Source organism: Neofelis nebulosa, chromosome 11 (assembly GCF_028018385.1).
Source record: "Neofelis nebulosa isolate mNeoNeb1 chromosome 11, mNeoNeb1.pri, whole genome shotgun sequence".
Lineage (NCBI taxonomy): Eukaryota > Metazoa > Chordata > Mammalia > Carnivora > Felidae > Neofelis > Neofelis nebulosa.
Window position 1 is genome coordinate 81,548,671 of NC_080792.1, and position 19,390 is coordinate 81,568,060.

General features: G+C 52.5%; 1 protein-coding gene across 2 annotated transcripts in view; it reads left to right on the plus strand.

Annotated features, from left to right (window-relative positions):
• The first annotated feature begins 16,123 nt into the window (after positions 1-16,123).
• Positions 16,124-19,390, plus strand: part of NOS1 (nitric oxide synthase 1) — a 182,522-nt gene continuing 179,255 nt past the window's right edge. Inside the window, exon 1 of one of the 2 annotated variants that reach the window (XM_058691151.1) lies at positions 16,124-16,428. The gene's annotated coding sequence lies outside the window, so the exon portion shown is untranslated. The remainder of the gene's footprint in view (positions 16,429-19,390) is intronic. The other variant, XM_058691154.1, reaches the window with a different exon arrangement.

The window sequence follows — 19,390 nt, forward strand, 5'->3', positions numbered from 1 at the left end:
GACTGAGCCACCCGGGCGCCCCAAGAGCCACCGTTCTAGACAGAAGAAGCCGCAAGCACGAAGACCACCGGGGGGGGGGGGGGCGGGGGGGGACGGAGGCCAGGGCTGGCGAGCGGGGTGGACAGCAGATGAGTGGCACCGGGGACGTGGGGGCCGGAGAGTTGGAACATCCAGGCTGGGGAGGGTCTCAGAAGTCTTCTGAGGGCAGTGGCAAAGCACCGGGGGTTTTCCGGAACACCGTGTCGCCATCTGATCTTCGCTGCTCTGAGCCACGGCGTGCGGTCTTGAGCGTGCCATCTCCTTGGCCAAATCAGTAGCATCTGCAGCCTCACGGGAGAGAGAAAAGGAGCCCTGACAGAGGGAGACGGGAAAACCGGAGGAGGAAGCTCCTTGAGTGACCATGGCACAGGAGACAAGGCAGTAAAGTGGATGGCATGGTCGAGAGGCGGCGGCTGGACCCGTCCCCCGTGGCTGACGTGGGCATGGGCAGGCGGTGGGCGTGGACGAGCCCTGTAGGGCCTGGGGCTCCACCCTAGAAGCGGATCTCACAGACGCCAGCAGACCCGGGACCGGGCAGTGGGGCTGTGGGGCAGCTGGGCATCACAAAGGACCAGGGCTGGGAAAGCTGCTCTGGGAGCTGGGGATACTCAGCCAAGCACCTTCCAAGAAGGATGCTGAGTCGACTGGGGTCCCGTTCCCAGTCTTGGACAATTAATGCAATGCATTGGTCATCCAAGATTGTAGCCATTTTCCTTTGTTTATTTTTCTATCTGTGTTGCTAATAATAATAATAATAATAATAATTATCAAATGGGTACATATGAACTCGTGTAAGTTCAAGTAACTGCTACGTAGCTACAGTGTAGACACCAGGCTACCCTCATGTACTGGTCCAGCCCCAGCGAGGCTCCCACCCTGGCCCACTGGCCTCCCAACCAGCCTCCTACGGAGCGCTGGCCAGCGCCCTGCAAACCCTGGGCAGCCAGCTGGGCCATGCCTGGCTGGACCGGGCACTAAGGGAGGGGCGGGGCCACCGTGGGCTACCTTGGGCCAGGCCTGAGCACAGCTGTGAGACGCCCAGAGTCTTTTCTGGCTCCTTCCTCCCCCTTCCTAAGCAGCCCTCCCCTGGGTGGGGGGAGGGGGGGCCTCTGTGCTCCCTGACCCAGAGAGTGCTTTTCCCCTCCCAGCCCACACGTACCTCCCGACCTTGGTGTCAGGAATAAACCCTCGGAAGGCCCCAGGCCTTGGCACACAGAGGCCGGAAGCCCAAATGGCGGGATGGCGGTCAGGCATTCGGTCACTGAGAGCCTCCGACCCCCCACTGCCAAGCTGTGGTCCAACTGGGATCCTTTGCTCCCCATGGGCTCCCCCTGTCAGTCCCACATTCCAGAAGGCACTGCCGCCGTGTCCCTCTAGCGCCACTGGAGCTCCAACTTCTTGGCCTATTGGTGGATTGTAAATGCCACCATTTGAGCTTCCGAAGGGTTCTAGAACAGTCTTCCCCACATTTGCAAGGCTTGTGTCCCCAGCCACACTCATTACACCCTCCGCTGACCCCCAGCATCCAGCAACCCTTTCCCTGTCAGTCCCTAAGACTGCAAGTCATGTACTTGTTCAGTAAATATTTAGTAAGTGCCTCCTGTGCTCCTGGAAAAATGGGGAAGAACAGTGGTCAGGGTAGCTGCCTTCAGGGAACCTGAGTCCAGAGGAGCAGGTAGACAAGTCCTGAGAGATGTCCCGAGGTCCCAGAGGAGCACCCAACCCCAACAAGGGCCCTTGAGGAAGTCTTCTCAAAAGGAGAGGACTTCTGAACCCTGCCTTGAGGGTGGGTGTGGGAGGCAGGGAACAGTGTGCCAGATAGAAGGAACAGCCCTGACCCTGAGCACTTGTTCTTTCTCACCTGCTTTCCCCCAAGCATGGCATCAGGTCCGGGGAGACCCCATCCCTGAACAGAAGGCGCCCTGGCTCACACACAGAGACCTCGACTTCTCCCATGTCCTGGTCCCGGCGATTGGCCTTAGCATCCCGGAGAAGACAATGTCCCGGGAGGGTTTTGTACTTGCTAGAGTCGGGCCATACTTAGGCTGCCTCACATTCTCTCTGCGTCTCTCTCTGGCCCTGTGGGCCTCCCTCTGTGTTCCTATCTGCCCACACACGTTGTCTCTGTTTCTTATCGCTCCTTTATTGGGCCCTTCAGACCCTAGGCCTCTCTGCTGTGGATGGGTTGGTGATCAGCCCTTCCTCTAAGGCATTTCCTTCCCTGTCTTTGCTTCCTCTTCACAGTCCTTCTACCTCTTCTTGTGACCTGTGTCTCTGATCTCTCTGAGCCCCGCACATCTGTCTTGCCACACCAGAAAGCTGTCTCACCATGGCCTCTTTTCTGGAGGGTTTGTATCACTCTGTGCATAGGCCACTGGAGTGTTGAGGTCAAGGACATGCACGAACATGGAAATTTACTGATGGAAAGACCCTACCCTAAGGTTTTCCAACTGAACATAACAGGTATGATGGGCAAAATACTGGTTGGTTACAGAGTGGCTGAAGAAGACCTGGGGATCATAGTGGCCACAGGCCAGATCAGAAAGTATGGGAGAGAATGTATCAACCCTCTTGGTGGCATGTTGTGTCTTACTGTCCTTATAAATGTATGTCAGGGCTTGAAGGATAGGAAACGTAGCTTCTTTGCTGACCATAGGACCTCCCACAGCATGTGTGTGTGGTTGCTGTAAATTTTCAGGGCTTATCCGCTTCAACTTGACTCAACATGCATTTCTTAAGCAACTCCCTGTTGTGGATAACGACCTCACTGTCAATTTTTCAATGCCAGCACTTCCCCCAAAATATTCCTTGGAGTTTTCTAAGCTCCATGCAGCCTGCTAGCACTTAGCATATCCCTAACCCTCAAGGCTGTTGGAGGGAGTAAATGAAATAATGGATGTCAATCGCATTGCACAGTACCTGGCACACAGTAGGTGCTCAGTAAATGTGGTTTCTCTTCTCAGTACCCCAACTGAAACGTCCCCGGGAGCTCCACCTCTAGGGAAATGTTCCTGAAAAAAAAAAAAAACTGAGGAATGGAATGGCGAGGTGGTGGGTGTCATCCATTTTCTTAAGCACTGATGCACTGGTGGACATGGGGAGGGGTGGCCAAGTCTCCTACACTACCTTCCAGCTGCTGTGGAGTCAGCAAGACCAGTCCCCTCCAAGGCCCCAAGATGGAGGCCAAGGGCATTCACTGGGGGCCAGATGAGTCTGGTCACGTGCAGTGAGCACCCTTGCCCATGACAGGGCCAAGGCTGAGGACATCCCAAACTTGGGCCATCAAGTCCCACCCTGAGCTCCTCGTTTCTCTCTCCCTGTGCTTTGACCTTGCACCGGGGTCCTCTCCGTGAACTTTACCGCATGATTCGTTTGGTTGATTACTATCAAAGTCATTGACCTTAGGAAAATTCTCAGTTGTAAAAAGGCTTTCTCTCTATGTAAACTATGATGTTACCTTTTCTATACAAAAAGTATATATACCTATAAATATTATACATATATATTATATATATATTATATATATATATGTGTGTATATATATATATATATATATATATATATATAAGATGAATTCTTGTACAGACCAACACGGACCAATGGCCCATATTGTTTTCTCCATGTTTGTGCGGACTGTTGCTGAATGGGTTAATGTAAGAAGTTGGTTTCATGTTTTCCTTTTGGGGCCACTTCTTTTCTTCCCTTTCTATCTTTGTCTGTCTCAGTCTCTGTCTCTCTCTTACTCATTGCCAACATCTCGCTGCTGGGAAAGAACAGTCAATTCAGATGCCATCCAGGAAAGGAAGGCCAGATGGATGGAGGGTCCACTGTGTATATTTGTACAGAATCATTTATAAAGTTTTCTACACTTCTCAAAAAAGTATTTCTAATTTGGGCTGTTGGACAAGTTGTGAGCCTCTGCACCGGCAAGCCTATTGTTTCTTGTGTTTAGTGCAATGTTTAGTGAGAATCCAATTGTCTGAATTATTTATGCCAATAAAGAATTTGAGAATCTGCATCACACTGCCGCTAAAACAGATATGAATTCTGTCGTTGTTTGTTGTACAGAAGGAATCTTGAGACGTGACACAGTATATTAGTCAGCTATTGCCACAGTGATGGTATGTAACAAATTTCCCCACAACTCCATGGCTTACAACAACTAGCATTTATTCTCATGCTCCTGGGTCTGTAGGTCTTGGAAGGCTTAACTAAGTCTCCTCTGTAGGCTTCTGGTCAACTTCAAGTGTGCTTCACCTGTCTCCCAGTTTCAGGACCTGGGCTGAAGGAGAAGTTTCCTGGGGCATGATCATCCTACAGCAGGACACCAGCGCAGAAAAGCACAAGCAAGTCCTATGACCCAGCCTCTCAACAGGACGGGGTGGCGAACTTCACCCAGAGGAGGAGGGGAGCGGGGGAGGGAAGTGAATGTTTGCTGGGCCGTAATGCAAATTATCGTAGCCTGGCCCAGTATTGTTCCAGCCAGACAGAGATGAGTTTTCTCCCCCAGGGTGAATATGGTGGGGTTAATAAACAGATACACACGTACACGCACACACAGGTACACGTATGCGCAGGCACATACAACTAGGGCTCTGCGTATTGAGCTCTGTGCCCAAGCCAGAAAGTACTTAGCTATGTCTCACCGATCCCTACAACGTCCCAATTCCATTTGCGAGATGAGGAAGCTGGGTGCCAGGGGCTGAACTAATTGGCCCAACCCGAGGTGAGAACCCAAAGCTTATGCTGTGTTGCACACACGCACAGCACAGCAGCTCCTCGGTACCTGGGACTGCTAAAGCACACTTGACAAAGCGCTTTTGCCAAACAAGATCTCTTCTGAGTGGGGCAGGGAACATTCAACTCCTGCAGCAGCAGAAGGAATTGAGAGCCGGGGATACAAGCTGTGGGACAACTCGGGTTTGAATTCCCAGCTGCCGCCCCGGGGGCCCCTGCTGCCAAGAGAGGGAGAGCAGAGCTGGCCTCATCCAACCTAGAAAGTTCTTCCAGGAACACGCTCCAGGAGTGAGAGCACGTCGACGGACCCGGAGTCAAGTTCTAGCTACCACATGCAAGCTGTGAGGCTACAGGCAGGCCGCTTAACTTCTCTGAACCTCCACTTCCCCAGCTGTAGAATAAGTACGATGATTGTCCCTCTAGCACCTGCCTCCCAGCGTTGTGAGGCTTATGTGAGTTAACACGAGTATTTGGAGCAGAGCCGACCCCTAGTAAGCACTTCCAGGTGTTAGTACTTGTTACTAGTCTGGCTATGCTGTGGGATCAGCCGTAGGGACTGCAGAGCAAACCCTACCCCGAGTCTCTGCCCTCCAGAATGCCCAATCTCTGCTGAGCATTGACCCGGGTTCCAGCCGACCACCCCCCCCCCCACCACACCCCAAGATCTTTCTCGGAGAATCGCAACTGGGATCTGGCGCTCGAACCTTGTCGGCACACCTTCAAAGCGTGACTTCCTCCCACTCACCACCATCGAAGAGGGTGGTGGGTCTGGGGTGCCCCATTTTTACAGATGGGGAAACTGAGGCTCCACAAAGTGAAAACCTCACTCAGCCTCTGAACTTCAGTCCTGGGCTGTACTACTCAGACAAGCTGTGTGGCCTGGCTGCCCAGGGATGCCGATTCTCAGAGCCCAGGTTTATTTGTGAAATTGGATGACAACTGCTCTCACTTCAGAGATTGAACTGAAAGCAGGTAAAACATTGAACACCGTTCCCGGCATAAACAACCGATAGACCTTAGTTATTTCAAGCCCAGTTCTGACATTTAGCCTGGGACAGTGTTGACGTGGGGAGGAGGTGTGGGACAAGACCAGAACCTTCCATCCCCACCGCTCCTATTTCAAGCGGAAGAGAAGGAGCCAGAGTCTTCCGGGGGCCTGGAACTAATTGATTGTCCCGGTTCTGGCTTGTGGTCCTCTGTGGCCGCAGGGCCACCATTAATCAGGCACAGCAGGTGTTGAACTGAGTGAAGGAGGCCTTTCAAGTCAACGGAACTGAACAGTACCTGGGAGCCAGAAACAAGGCACAGAGGAGGGCCACCCGGCTGCCCAGGTGGCAGGGACAAGGGCTCTCCCGTCCTTCTGGCCCCTGGGTTCCTCCTCACCTTCGCCCACATGAAGACCCTCCAGAGCCCCCCCTCTTCTCCCATCTGCCATCAGCTTGTTCCCAGACAACGACGCTAAGCAAGTTACATTTGCCATCTGATACCATGGTCACCGTCGTCCTATGAAGCAAACACTTCCCTGCCCCCCTCATACAGATGGAGCAGCTGAGGCTCAGAGCGGTTCAGCGACTTGCCCTCAATTGTACAGTGGTGAGTGTGGAGCCGGGTCCCAAACCTAGACAGTTTGAGTCTGGGGCCCGGGTTCTGAACTGCAGTGGTGGATGGGCTCCAGCAAAGACAGATTGCAATGCGTTCAAGCAATTGCAATGAGTCACTGGTTCTCAGCCCGGCCAATGTGGCCCCCTGGGGACATCTGGCAGTGGCCCACTGGAGGATGCTAGTGGCAGGTAATGGCCAGAGGCCAGAGATGGTGGCCAGCATCCTGCAGGGCACCCGACAGAAGGAATTGACATAGAATTATCGGTAGTGTCAAGGTTAGGAAACCCTGCTCTCAGTGTTGCCACGATTAGGGCAGCGAAGGGTGTGCTGGCTGGGTCTCAGGCAGAGCATTTAAGAAAACTTTCCTAGGGGCGCCTGGGTGGCTCAGTCGGTTAAGCGTCCGACTTCGGCTCAGGTCCTGATCTCAGGGTTCAAGCCTTGCGCAGGGCTCTGTGCTGACAGTTCAGAGCCTGAAGCCTGCTTCGGATTCTGTGTGTGTCTCTCTCTCTCTCTCTCTCTGCCCCTCCCCGACTCGTGCTCTGTCTCTCTGTCCTTCAAAAATAAATAAATGTTTAAAAAAATTAAAAAAAAAACTTTCCTGGAAAAAGGCAATTCAACCACTTTCATTTCCAAGCTCTGTAAATTATTAAAAGACAGATTCAAATGCAAGTCGCAGTTACTAAACACCTTCTGTGTGGCCGGCCTAGTTCCGGGGCTGCCCCCAACGTGCGCTAACAGTCGTTCACTCAGACATCAACTTGCCACGTCACAGTCCTTGGAAGTGGGAGTCGTCACCCCCATTCCCTACTTGTGGAAGCTGGCTCAGGAAGGGGGAAAGTTACTCAAGGCTGGACAGCCAGAAGGGCCCCCGGTAAGCCCGGAACCTGGTTCTCCAGTCACAACCACACTTGGAGAACAACAAACTGAAGCCAGCCACTCAAGGAGCCTGCCACGCCCACGCACGGCCGCCCCAGCCAGGAGCATCTGGATGCATAGGCAGGTGGGGTACCCCTGGATTTGCGCTGGAGTCTGGGCTGTAAACCACTTAGCACCCCTGCGGCCTCCCTCGAGGCTCCTTGTGCTCCTCTGTGTAATGGAGATCGTGACCGTGCCTCTTGAGATCCTTATGAATACTCCCCGACTGGGCGTCGTGAAACCCTTAAAGTGTTTAGCACAGGGTGAGCCCTTGGGGCATGTTTTCGTTTGGGACATTCTGGGAAATAGGGTTGGGACTTGGAGGGGGGGACATTTGTGGAGGGCCTCGATTGCCAGGGTGAGGTCTGGGGGCTGGGCCTGACGAGGGGTGGGGATCTGGGGGTCGCCAGTCTGCTGATGTGGTCATGAATCCCACACAGCCCTGGGGTGAGCCTCCCTCCCTCCTGAAACAAGCCCTGTGCGGGGAGGATGCCCCCTGGGCCTTTCCTACATCTTCCGAGATGCTCCCGGAGGTCCAGGCAGCAGCGCCAAGTTGGGGATGGAGCAGATATGGCCTGTGCAGGTGGCTCGAGCTCCAGAAGGGGTGGAAGTGGGCCGAGGCAGGGCTCCGGCCCCCCACCCCCGGCTCAGACCCTGTTCTCACTGGCCTACGGATTCCAGGGGCGGTCCCCCTCTCAAGCTCCTGCTTTACCTTGCAGAGCTGACTCCCGCATGCTCACAGGAAAACGTGTGCGCATAAGCACCCACAAGGCGCGCACACACACACAGGCGCCCGCACACACATACACACAGGCGTGCGCGCGTGGGCGTGCACGCGCGTCCTCTCACCCACTTTTAGAATACTCAAATTCCCACTGCTTATCCCACGTGCCCACACAACCCTTGATCCCCACACACTCACTCACCCCCGCTCCCTCCCCCCACCCCTTCCCTCCACTTGGGGCTGGATACGGGCAAGCCTTATCTGACTTCTGCATGTGTGTTACCAAGACGTGCCTGAAGGTCGCTGCTTGTCTGAACAATCCAGGATCATTGTTTCTGGAGTGGGCGGCTGGTTCTGGGGCTGCGGGCAGGCAGGCGGGCTGGGACTTGCCAGCATCCAGCTCTATGCGTGTCATAAATGTTCTTGCCCTTCCAGGGGCTCTAAATTACCACGTCTGACAATTGGGTCATTGTTTTCCCTACACCATTTATAACTCAGGAAGCTCTCCTGGGGGGTTACGTACATATGAAATGCCACTTCAGCAAGTCAAACAAGGAAAAACACATTCTTAGGCTCCAGGAACTGTGGCTTTAGCTGGTATATGGAATTTTCCCGAAATATGTTCATGGCAGGCTAGTGTAATCAAAAAGCAAAAGGGCACTGGGTGAAACAATGTTAAGTACATTTCTTTAATGCAGGACTTGTCAGAAACTTTAATATGTTCATGTACCTTATAAACTCTCCCAGGGGGTACTAGAGGATATAGGTTTCTCAACTGATCTATCCCCAAAACATTTTGTTCACTGTATCTTATTTTTTTTTTAATGTTTATTTATTTTTGAGAGAGAGACAGAGACAGAGTGGGAGCAGGACAGGGGCAGAGAGAGAGGGAGACCCAGAATCCAAAGCAGGCTCCAGGCTCTGAGCTGTCAGCACAGAGCCCAATGTGGGGCTCGAACTCACCGAACTGCGAGATCATGACCTGAGCCGAAGTCAGACGCTCAACCGACTGAGCCACCCAGGTGCCTCTGTTCACTGTGTCTTAGAGGATTCATGGAATGCTTTGAGAAACATTGCTCTCACCCATGGAAAAAGTTCAAAGTATATTCTTAGACCCTTTACAGACCATATAGCCTACTGGCTTATATTTCCTGGACCATGAAATGAAAAGGAAAAAAAAAATCTTTAGGGAAATTGATACATTGTCTCAGCTTTTTATTTTACCAAGTAAATACATCAAAAAAGAAGCAGAAAGAAAGAAAGAAAAGAAGGAAAAGAAAAAAGAAAACAGCAAAATCCAAAAACACCTGCAGTTTACTGCCACCACTATTTTTAAAAAGAAAGGCTAGCTTATTACCTGAATAAATAAATAAATAGGGTGCCCATAATGTGAGGAATAAAAATTCCAACGCCCTCGTATTTTTCTCATTTCCCCAAAGCCCAGTGAACACTTTGGCACAGACCAGCAGGATTCCATATACAGTGTCCAGGGGCACCACCAGCTTAATGTTACAGTTCCAGGCTCTGGAGTTGGAAGCCAGGGCTTTGAACCAGCTCTCCCGCTCAGGCACCTGGGCCCTGAGTGGTTGCCGCTTATGTGCTCCCCTCCCCCTCCTCCGTGTGCCTTGCTTCTAAGGCTGCTCCTGTGACTTGGGAAGACCGTCCTCAGGGTGCAGGAGGTGCTTCCGCCTCCCCCACCCCGGGGGCAGCCCTTAGCAGTGATTGAAGTCAGTGGGAACCCTTGAAGGAGGACGACTTCCGAGGTGCACCTTACACAACAGCGACAGGCTGAGGCTGGGACCTCCCCTGAAATGGCTCCTCGATTGCGCCCTCTGTTGCCCATCCCCGCTGGGAACACTTCCTTAATAAATGGTTTGCGTGAGTCTCCCCATCTCAGGTTCTGGGAGAACCCAGACTAAGACCTTATGCAAATTCTGAGCTTCAGTTTCCTTAGGCGTCATACAGGGACATGCACCCTAAGAATCACACCCACCTTCCTAGCTGGAAGCCAAGACTACAGGGAGAGATCCATGTGAGCCATTTAGCAGGGAGCCTAGCTCCCAATCCAAGAAAGGCTGGTAATAGCCATTGTTCTTACACTGTCCTTGGAACCTATGTGTGTTTGGAGTTTGTGCTGACTCTCCCCAGTCCTCAAACCCAAGAGATCAGTTTGGTACAAGAAAGACGGGCTATGGAGTCCCGGCCCACTTTGGGATCCCGGCCGGAACCGGCTCTGCCCTGGTTCTTTGTTCTCTGCGACATTTTCCAATCCCAATGAGATTCTTTTAAAGAAGGAAAGTCAGATCCCACTTCAGAAACGACGGCTAGAAGTTCTTCAGGAAACCAGAAATTGCTAATTGCTGACGCCACTTCGACAAGGAGGCAGATATGAAACACGATGTCCCCTGGACGCTGACCAGGGGGAAGAGGTAGATCGATCAGTATCACTCGCTGATGCCATTTGCAATTACTTTATTACATTTTAAATTAAGTCCTTTTAAAAGGCTGCTTTCATTTTCACTTGCCACATATTCGAAATATTTGGCTCTGTTACTGATTTCTGTGTCTCAAGGTAAAAATTTAGATCGAAAGACCTAGTGTTGTTTTTCACTACAGCAGGAGTTGGCAAACTACAGCCCCCACCCAAGCCCCATCTGGCCTGCCACTTATTTCTGTACAGACTGATTCTTATATTTTATTTTTTTTCCAGGCTGATTCTTGTATTTTATTTTATTTATTTTATTTTTTTAATGTTTATTTGTTTTTGAGAGAGAGAGAGAGAGAGAGAGAGACAGAGCGTGAGTGGGGAAGGGCAGAGAGAGAAGGAGACACAGAATCCAAAGCAGGCTCCGGGCTCTGAGCTGTCAGCACAGAGCCCAACACGGGGCTCGACCCCACGAACCACAAGATCATGACCTGAGCCGAAGTCGGACACCCAACCAACTGAGCCACCCAGGAGTCCCTGATTCTTGTATTTTAAATGGTTGGGAGGGAAAAAAGTCAGAAGAATATTCATTCCATGACATATGGAAGTTTTATGGAATTCAAATTTCAGTCTCTATAAATAATGTTTTATTGGAATATAGCCATGGCCAAGGTATGGTCTGTGAAGCCAAAAATATTTACTATCTGGCCCTTTACAGAAATTGCTGACTCCTGCATTACAGAATTGTCAGCCCTCTCTAGGGAAGAAGACAAGTCTGTTCAAGATGGGACAGTGAGAGGACATCAAGCCACAAAGGAATGTCTTTGGGAAGAAGATTCTTTCCCTGACGTCAGTCCCTTTCTTGAGGCTGCCTACCTTGTCTCCTCCTTGCAGATGTATGCATCCCAGCATCCGTTTCTATAGCAGCACTGCATGATTCTGCCCACCAGTGGTCGCTGATTGGTTTAGGGGTAAACACGTGACCCATGCTGGACCAATCAGATTTATTTTCCTGAGAATTTAGAATTCTGACCTGGGACTTGCAGGGGTGATTGGGTAGTATTAGGAGCTAGATCTTTCACTCAAAGAAGGTCAGGGAATTTCTGCTGCTGACATCCCCAGATGTCATTACCTTGATTCCTGGGACTGTCCAGATGCTCCGTATTCTAACCAATTCTCCCCCTTCCTCTTTATTCTTCCAAAGCTCAAAATCACTCTCGTCGCTTACAAACTAAACAAACCTGAGCGACCTGGTCTCTAGCCCAGAACTCTGCTCAAAATCCATGCGATGTCAAGTCAGGTCTTAATGCCATTTTGCCTCGTAAAGAGGTATTTATTGCAAAACATCCAGAACCATGAAGATGGAGACAATTACGTTCTAAGTAAATTAGAAAGCTCTGAACAGAGCAAAATATGACTCAGGGCTTATTTTTAAATACAAAAGATAATTGTACAAAATGATTTCTGAGTCAATTTTATTAAAAAGATGCCCTTAAACTAGTATTTTATTAAGTAACTTGTTGAGCCTATTGGCGGCCCAGTTTTTTTCATCGTTGACAGATAGGGATATGACATGACCTTATAGGATGAAAGTCAAGACTGATGCAAAGTTACTGAGAAGCCGTAGAGACATTTCGAGGGTTGGACAGAGAATAGTGTTACACTATGGAGAACGAGCAAGGGCTTCATAGACTTAACATTGGAATCCCAGCTCTGTGGCTCACTGGCTGTGTGACTTTGGGCAGGCGGCATGACCTCTCTGAGCCTCAGTTTCACCATTCACATCATTGGAGACAATACCAGTCTCCATGCCATGGAGACTGTAGGGTTGCTGTGACTATTAAATGAGATAATACATGTAAACCACTTACACAGGAAGCAATTTTAGGATGAGCCACCCAGACAAATGTCAATGCTCCTTCTAGGTGGGAGGCATCTCTCTGTCTCCGTTTGTCACAGTGTAAGCAACCCTACAGTCTCCCAATATGTCGGGAGAGTAGGCTCTTCTGAGAGTTGAGGGGTTTTTGCCCCCTTTGCATCCTTACCCCCCTCCGATGCTTCTTTCCCGGCCTTGGATGATTTCCTTACACTATTGGAATGTGCGATTACTCAAGAGGGGCCTCCACAGTCTTTGTAGACACACTGGACAGATAAACTAGGCACCAGGTGGGGGAAGTCCTGGTCTACACTTGGGGCTTTATAGTCAATCAATCCTCCCGTGACACCGGGGAAGCTGTGCTCTCTGATGTGGTAGCCAGCAGCCACATATAGCTATTTAAATTCAAATGTAATTAATCAGGTAAAATCCAAAAGTCGATTCCTCTGGCACACCTGCCACATTTCAAGTGTGTGATAGCCACGTGTGGACAGACGCTACCACCTTAGGGTCCACATGTCCGTCATGGCAGAAAGTCCTTCTGAACAGTGATGATACGTCGTCTAAAAGTGGTATCGGCCCCACTTTACAGATGAGGAAACTGAGGCTCAGGGTCATGCAACTATGTGACCGAGCCAGGATTGGCACTCAGCCCCCTGAGTTCAAACCACCAGACCACACCACCTCTTCCGCCGGGAGACCCAGTGTCAGAAGTAAAGAGAACATTCTAGTAAGAAGCAGTAAGAAATCACCGAGTGGACTGCCTCGTGAGTGAATGAGTTCCCTGTCAAAGTGTTCTAGCCGGATGTTGTAAAGGGGAGTCGGTCCAGAAATTGGGAGAGAGTTCTGGAAAAGCTGGTTCATTTTCAGCTCAACACGGAGCTGGGCTTGAAGGACAGAAAGACAGGACATAGAGAACTGCCCAGCAAAGCAAAAGAGAGAGATGAGTAAAAACAAAACAAAACAAAAAAAGAATAACATGGCAACCCATAGGGACACCTTACCCACTAAGCTAAGAATATCCTCCCTCCTATCTTCATTCTGTCAGCAAAACTTTCCAGACCTGCCCCAGGCAGGAACAGCCGGCCACATGTGGCCCTTGAGCCCTTGAAATGTGGCAAGTCTGAATTGAGATGTAAGCGTGAAATACCCACCAGATTTCTAAGATGTTCCAAAAAATCAGGAAGAACGTGCACTATCTCATCCGTACTTTTTTATGTTCATTACACATTGACACGATCCTTTTCGACCTTCCTGGGTTAAAGTATGTTATAATTCATTTCACCTATTTCTGTTTACCTCTTGAATGTGGCTACCAGAGAATTGACAGCTAGGTCTGTGGCTCACAGTGTATTTGTGCTGACTGGTGCTGCTCTACAGACCTACTGTGTGCCCGTCCCTGCCTTGCAGCCCGCAAGAGGGCACAGCATGGGGGGGGGGGGGACTGGGACGAGAAGTCACCGTGAGATCCCAGACAGGGGACGGCTGATGGGTGCATCGGCGGCACTGGGTGGATAACAGAGTGGACAGACAGAGGAGGTGGAGCTCAGACTTGTGGCTTAATTGGGCAGGTGAACAGGCAATTCTGGCGCCGTGGGCTTGCACAGGGGGAAGCCCAGGGCACGAGAACTCAGGCAAAGTGCCTGCCTGGCCGGGGGGCGGGGGGGAGATGGTCTCAGAAAAAGCTTCCAGGAGAAAGTGATGTCCAAAATTAGGTCTGAAGAAGGTATAGAAATCACCTACCTTTCCCAGAACCCTCTCCCAGTTTCTGGAGTCCCCTTTACATCTCGCTGGAGATGACTTTCACTGACGGGGAGCTCATTCACTCACAAGGCAGTCCGTTCCATGATTTCTCACTGCTTCTTACCAAAATATTCTCTTTACATGCCACCCGGGGCCAGGGTGAAGTCACCTGAGCCCGGAGCCCCTCCCTTGCCATCCTGAAGCCCCAGTCTGTACCCTGGGCACCTGCCCCACGTCTGGCTCATGACGGCCCCATGGCTCACAACCCAGCCAGCTGCCTGCTGTCTTGTCACTTGACAAGCCAGACAGGCTGAGTCATGGGCTCAGCTTCTCCCAACCCACGTGGGGTCTGGGTCTGGGCCAGGGGGATGAGCTGCCTGCCAGGGTGTCCATAAGTCAGACCAAAAGGAGCCCATGAGCCTCACTGAAGATTAGACCTAGGAATGTTCTGGAATCCCACACTGCACCTCGGAGCTCCCCAAGGGGCAGACCCAGCAGACAGGCATGTTATTCTACCAGTGAGGAAATCAAGGCACACGGGGCAGGGGGGTGTCCTATTATAATATATAATAATATTAATTATTACATGATAATATTATAATAATCATAATTATATATTATATGTTATTATAATTGTAATAATTGTTATTGCTACACATGGTCATGGTTAATTGTTGGAACATGCCAGCTTCCTGTGTACCGGGACCTGTCCTCACGGCTCACTGCTACATGCCCAGTGCCCATAACAGTACCTGGCACATAGTAGGTATGTGAGTTCTTTTCCTGAATAAGTGTGTGAACAATAGTAACCACTTCTGTTTCTCAAGGATGTACAAGGAGTTACATATTGATCTGTGTGTTCTCTTAACTATTATGTGTCTCCACCACCGGGGCACGGACTGACTCTGTTTTGCCCACCATTATGTCCCCAGCACGGTGACCCACACGTAGTAGGTGCTCAATGAGTGGTGTTGAATGAAAAGATGGATGCTGGGTCATTCGTCGCTGATCCTCCCGCAGCCCAGGCAGGGAGGCAGGGCCCTTTAGCATGTTTCAGAGATGAGAAATTGAGACCCGGAGAACGGAAGTGACCTCTGAAGGTCATGTGGTTGATGAGGCACAGAGCCAGGATTTGGACCCAGGTCTGTTACTACAGAGACTGTGTGTGCTCTTCACCGCTGGGTCTTGCAGCTCCGGGTGGTAATGGGAGAAAACACGGGTGTGGGGGGGTGTGGGGGGGGGCTGGGAAAGACGACTGAGGCAGAATCACCCCAGCATCCCCAGCCTTGCCCAGGGAGTCCCAGTCACAAAGCCCTGTCCACATGGTGTCCCATTCGGTGCTCCCAGCTCCCAGCTGCAGCAAAGCCCAGAGAGGTAGAGTAAGTTGCTCAAATCACACAGCAGCTCGACACAGGTCTTCTGACTCTACATCCACTGTTCTTTCCCCTAAACCCCAGCTGTGACTCACTTGGAGCCCTCATATAAGCAGGGATACCCGTCGGTCGGGAGAGGAAGCCTGTTCCACGACTGGACTGGACTTTTCCGGGCAGCCCGGCCCAACCCATCTGGTGACAGATCCGAATTCCATACTTTGCTGTGTGACCTTGAGAAGTGGCCTCCTCAATTACCTTATCTGGAAAATGGGGACCTACTTTACAGGTGGTGGTTAAAATCCCTGACTAGGTGTCTGTCCCGCTGTGTGACTTCGGGAAGAAGCTTAGCTTCTCTGAGCCTCAGCTCCTTCATCTACAGAGTGGAATTACTACAGGCCCACCTCCCACTGCACAATGTGGGCACCGTTCAGGGCCTGGCATGTAGTAAGTGTTCAATAAAAGATGGTCTGGGGGATGGTCTGCGACGCCCATGGGTGTCCCTCCTGAGGAGCCAGCCGACCGGGCCTGGCCGCTGTGGACCCAGTGCATCACTCCTGGCTGCCCCCAGCCAGTCAGGGGGGAAACCTGAGCCACCCTCCTCCTGGGCAGACGCTGTCACTGTCCCTGCTGCCTCTGAAATGAAAGAAAGGTCAGAGCCTAGGAAAGCAGGGCTGGAGTGTGCTACGGAGGCCGCCGGTGGGAGAGGAGGGGAGGGGTGGCCCGCAGCTGCCTGACTGCCCTGCTCTCCCTAGGGGAGGCCTGAACCGGCCAGGCCTGGGTGCCGGGCCCCCCTGCCCGGGGCTTGGCCTCCCTGCCGGGCAGAGCCGCCTCCCAGCCTGCCCCTGGGGAGGGGCCACCTGGTGTCAATTAAACCCCAGCCACTCGGCCGCACCACGCCAGGCGGCTGATTAGTGCCGCGGCCTCTCCAGATGGGGAGCACTGCCTGAGAGGGGGCGGCTGCCACCACGCGAGGGTGAGGCCTCTGCGGAGCGGGGTGAGTACCAGGCGGGGGCCCGGCGCCCCGGGGCAGGCGGGCGTGGCGAAGCCAGCTTGGGCATCTCGGGAAGGGGGCTCCCCTTGTGGTTTGCTCTCCTGGGGCATTGCGGGGCCTCCCAGCATCCCCGACCTGCTCCGCTTCCGCCCTACCTGGAGGGTACCCAAGGGGACCAAATGCCAGCCCGGCGTCTTCCGCGGGCCGTGCAGCTGCGGGGGCCAACCCCAGGCCGTGGCTAAAGGGAACCCGACGGGAGAAGGAAGGATCAGTCGGCACAGATTGAGGCCTTAGGGTCCCAGCTGCCTCCTCGTCACCCCGTGTGGAGCTGGTTCCTTGCGCCGGCCTGTCTGGGCATCGAAGGCCGCGTTCTTCCGACTCGCCGGCTCGTGCTGTAGGGTGGCCCCATGCGCTTGGCTGGCCGGAGACCCCACAGGCAGCAGGCATGGGCAAGCGGCTGCGCCGCAAACCAGAGTCGGGAGGAGGCCTCTGGCTTGCACGGCTGGGGGCCAAGTAGGGCCCCGGCCCAGGATCCAGATACTTCTGGGGACAGCGGTCCAGCCTGCAGGCCAGGCAACTCTAAGGGGCCGGGCCACTTCCTGCTTCCACTGGGTTGGGGTGGGGTGGGGGGCGGGGGGAGTCAATCCCAGCGGTGGCGAAGGATGGAGCGGCTGTCCGTCGGTGGCACAGAACGCGGGGTTAGGGAGGGACTCCCGTAACTCCAGGCAATGAGGGGACACGTGACTTGTCTCTGGTTCTGTGCTGTGAACTCTGAGCCACAGCTCCTGGCTAATCGGGCTTCTCTGATCCAAGGAAGGGGTCCCGTGTGACAGGTGGTGTTGTCTCTTGGTGGTACCACAGGGCGGTGTGTGGCCACTGTCTGCTCGGGGCAGAGGCAAGGTGCGTTTGGATGGGATGGCAGAGGGGGGAGGCTGGGCAAGGCCGAGCGCACAGCCACATGCCTGTGCCCCCGGGGATGCACTGGGAAGATGAACAGACAAGATCACTCGTGTGGATCTCGGGAGCCTGTTCTGGACAGTGGCTCCCACGTGTAGACAGGGGAGGAAGGAAGGGTCACTGTAGAGAGCTCTGTGCCCAGCGGGGCGTGGCCACATGTCCCCAGCAATGTGTGTGCGCCCGTGTGGTTATAAGGATGCCAACGCCGTGCCGATGAGGGCTCCTTGGTGGCATCCCTGGGTCACTGTGCTCCGCTCCTTCCGGCACAGTCCATCTGGGGGGGTGAGTGTTCCCCAAGGGCATCCCCTCCAAGCTTACTGGCAAGCCAGCCAGTCAGTCTCCCGGGTGTGCCCGGGGGAAGGTAAATAGCTCTGTTTTCTAGACCCCATTCCACCCGGCTGAGGCCAAGCTGGGCTGGCGACTGGACTCGAGGACTCTGTCCCTGGAACCCATGTCTGTGACTCTGGGGCAAGTGGGGAGGTAGGGGGCAACCGCAGCTGAAGCCCAGTTATTACCCAGGGAAATACTGGATCTGCTTCATTTCCTCCATAAATATTCATCACCCGCCTCCTCAGTGCTGGGACTCGGGCTCAGAACTGAGAACAGGGCAGTGAACCTATAATTCATTCATTCACTCCGAAACATTTATTGAAAGACACCTATCCTAGATGCTGAAATTACATGGCAGACAGAGCTCAAATTCACTCGTCCCTCTATGCCTGCATTCACTCCACGATTTTTATTGAGCACGCCCTGTGCACAACCTTTGTATAAGCCGCTGCAGATACACCAACAAATCTAGGCAATGAGAAACCATATTCTCTTCCAACTTTCCCTGCTGTCTAAGCACAGCGAGCCTGGATCTGGGAGAAAGCCAGATGCTTAAGAAGCAGAAGAACATTGGGGTTCCTTCTCTAGTCCTTTTGCAGCAAGGGACGAGGGCTCTATTTAGCCATGCAGCTGCCACTTGGAATGTCCCCAGTGTCCTCCTGGGATTGGTGGCTTTCACTAGAGCCCCGTGGTCATGGCCATGATACATGGTGTTGGGTCCCTGGGAAATAGCCATGCCAGGACAGGATGAGCTTCGCACATATCCACGGTTTAGTTCCCTTGGCTGAAGGAGTTTGATTATTTTGGCAGTTAATTTCCAAGTATGCCCAAAGCACTGCCTGGGGAATTAAAAAATACTAGAAGGTACCTTTTATTATTTTGCCAGGAGTCAGGCACTTGCTTAGCACATGATCCATCTTACTGATTTCTTGCCCGGCCCTCAGGTGGTAGCTCTGTGACTTTCCCATTTTACAGCTACAGAAACTGAGGCTAGGAGAGACTAAATTAACTGGCCCAGGGCCTTTCTGACTCCACAGCCTATGCTTTTAACCTTAAACTAGAATCCTCAGGGAGTTCCTGATTAGATGGGGACATAAGAGGATGTCTACACACAGAATTTGGATGGGGCAGCATGAAGGACATTGTGCCCCACTTCAGGAGGGTACGGGGGGTAGATAAGAAATGCAGGATGGGGCGGCTGGGGGGCTCAGTCATTTGGGCATCCAGCTCTTGATTTCTGCTCAGGTCATGATCCCAGGGTGGTGGGATGGGAGCCCTGTATTGGGCTCTGCTCTGGGCATGGAGCCTGCTTAAGACTGTCTCTCAAAAGAGAGAAAGAGAGGAAGGAAGAAAGGAAGGAAGGAAGGAAGGAAGGAAGGAAGGAAGGAAGGAAGGAAGGAAAAGGGAGGGAAGAAGGAAGGAAGAGAAAGGAAGGGAGGAAGGAAGAAAGGGAGGGAGGAAGGAAGGAAGGAAGAGAAAGGGAGGAAAGAAGGAAGGGAGGAATGGAGGGAGGGAGGAAGGAAGGAAGAGAAAGGGAGGAAGGAAGGGAGGGAGGGAGGGAGGGAGGGAGGAAGAGAGAGAGAGAAAGAAAATGCAAGACAGCAGAGGGGCAAGGGGCTTCTCAGTCTTTGCAGCCACAGAGCGCTTTTGTCCAAACAAAACCTCATGGAAATAGGTC